This window comes from Pinus tabuliformis, chromosome J (assembly GCF_031772625.1).
Source record: "Pinus tabuliformis cultivar Carrire ecotype Pingquan chromosome J, CPIR1, whole genome shotgun sequence".
NCBI classification, from domain to species: domain Eukaryota; kingdom Viridiplantae; phylum Streptophyta; class Pinopsida; order Pinales; family Pinaceae; genus Pinus; species Pinus tabuliformis.
In genome coordinates this window covers 365,452,586-365,455,484 of record NC_142295.1, presented here as the reverse complement: position 1 = coordinate 365,455,484, position 2,899 = coordinate 365,452,586, and positions in this window count along the sequence as shown.

The window sequence follows — 2,899 nt, the reverse complement described above, 5'->3', positions numbered from 1 at the left end:
TTCAGAATCATCGGGGACTGGTAAAGCGTAGGAGAACCAAGTGATCTCCAACACTGACTTGACATAATACACGTTGAGGCTCCCTCATCAAGCACAGTCCTATAGCAGGGCCTGTTTTTGACTAACAATGGAATCTGGAAAGCCATTTGATGAGGTAAACAAGGTGTACTATTTTCTAGATCGAAAATTATCAGGTTCGAGTCCTGAATGTCAACAACTCCTATCGCCGACAATAGTAGTTTACGCTGTGCTGGACATGACTGAAGCACTTCCAAAGCCGACATTGCTGAAGGTGAAATAGCTAAATCTTCAACAATGTTATAGTTCTGAGCCGCTCTCGCATGAGGATTGAAAGCAGACTTTCGAAGTATACCCTTGGCAGGCGGTTTGATCACTAAGTCTGGGTTAGGTTTCTCGATCTATAGCGGATCGGAACCGGGAGCTGAAGTTGATGGATTTGAATTAGAAGATTCTGGCTCCTTTCCACCAACAGGACTTTTACTTCCGTAATCTTGCGATCGAGTCGCAATCCTAACATGGGACATCATCATTATGGGTTCTTCGGAGGCATTCGAGGAAGAACCTATCATCTTACTATCTTGACTTGGAAAAGGATCCTTCAAAATAGTAGGTGTTTGGGAACCTTTGACAATTTTCGCAACCTCTGCACGATGAGGGCAGTCTCTTGTAAAATGTTCTTCTTCACAAATAAGACAAGGATAACGAGGTTTGCGTTTCTCATCATTGGATTCTGTTTTTTCTGGTTTCTCTTTTGGGTTTTTGTCTGCTTTATTTTTCTTCTTCCCTTTCTTTTTACCGCCGGATTTTGATTTAGCTGAAGATGACTCTACAACGTGAATATCAGCGGAAATTTCCGCAGAAGAATCTCCTGTCGGGGAATCTGGTAAGGTTATGATAGGAGAAGAATTCTCGGAGGACTTCTTCTTACTTTTAGTATTGACCGTACCAATCATGCCATCAGCAGCATGAGACCCTGACGGAGCTGCAGCGATTTGATTTTGTTTGGGAAGATCGGGGATTTTCTCGTGTAATGTACCTGACTGCGTGTAAACTAAGTCAAGGTACTGTGCTTGAGAAATTACTTGCTCCTCAGTAACTACTCCGGCTTTAGCTACATCTTCAGTAATCTTCGGTAATAATGATTTAACAAACCATTCAGCTAAGATTTGATCCGGGATAAAAACTTTCACTAAACGCCGTCGACGTCTCCATTCATGAATGTGATCAGAAATGTAAGTGGACGTTGACTGCTTAATGAAGTTAATAACTCCGTGCCATTATCATATTTGACCGACAACTGAAAATGAGTTAAAAACGAGGTAGCTAACTGACTAAAATTATAAAAAGTGGCTCGCGGTAATTCTATATACCATTTGGCTGCAAGACCAATGAGAGTGCGTTGAAAAAGGCGTAAATGGATTGAATCATCCGAAATAGAATTAGAGGCACACCAGACGTGATAGGTCATCACATGATTTGATGGGTCCTCTCCTGGTTTACCTTCGAACTTGGGAATATCACTAGGCAACTTATTCGGCATTGGCGGCCAAAATGGAAGATAGTTAATTGGATCGTTCGTAAGGCGCGACAAGTCAAGCAAATCCAAAGTTGCGATAAACGGTAACTGATGATTAGGGTCCCTGAAACTCTGGGTCATTAGTCCAGCCCCAGGAGGAGGATATCCAGGATAACTAGGAATGGGAATCGCATTAGGGATATTATATCCTCCCAGAAAACCAGGATTAATCGGACCATACTGGGGTTGTTGAGGTTGTTGATATGTATACCCAGGGTATGGTTGATACTGATAGACTGGCTGTTGTACAGCGGGACCATATTGGTACTGCCCCTGGTACGGTTGATAAGTAAATTGGGGTTGACTAGTGACAACCGTACTTGGACTAGGTTGTCCTACAAGTATCTGAACCGAAGTCTGGATTGCGGGTCCAGACTGAGGTAAAGATACTTGAGGAATTGACGCAGGGACAGTAGAAACCGGGGCTGTAGATACTCCGGACGTAGGTGGGGTAGATGGAGCAGATGTTGCAGTAGTTGCAGCAGTCGTTTGAGGCAGAGTACGAGGTGTACTAGGCCCAGGCTGAGAAACTACAGAAGGTGCAGAAGTTTGAATGGTACACTGAATAGGTTGCTGGGTTGAACCAGAAACTAAAGGCTGTCCAGTTTGAAAAGACTGCACATTCGGTTGCAATATTTGCTGGGATTGTGATGGATCCCACACTAAGTTCATTCCAGGGTATGGACCCATAGTAGGTTGGGCATATTGAGGACCGTAACCAGGTTGAGGATAGGATTGATAATTCAACGGTACATTTCCAGTCCCTTGAACAAATGACTGACCGGAAGGTGGCTGGAAACCCTGAGTTGGGTACTGACCTTGGGGTTGATAACCCTGAGGCACGTACTGATATTGAGGTTGACCTTGAGGTACATATTGGTATTGGGGTTGACCTTGAGGTACATACTGAGTCTGGGGTTGGCCTTGAGGAATGTACTGTCCCGTAGGTATGTACTGACCTTGAGGTTGCCCCCTAGGCGTATTTGAGGACCTTGAGGCTACCCCCCAGGCGGTAACTGGCCACCTTGAAGTTGCGGATTAGGAACGGTACCTGACATCATTAGAATATCTTCTACACTCAATGGTTTAGTTCCGTTATTTCCAGTTAATAACCCTTGTTGACTAGGTTGAGGAGATGCTCCTGAAAACGTACCAGAAAGAGACTGATACCCAGAGGGAACAGAAGGACCGCCATGAATAAAAGTTTTTGGAGATTGAGAAAACATGGATGATTGTCTCGACATATTTATTGGAGGATAATAACCTCTAGGTGTCGGGTGAAAAGGAATACGAGGTGGTGAA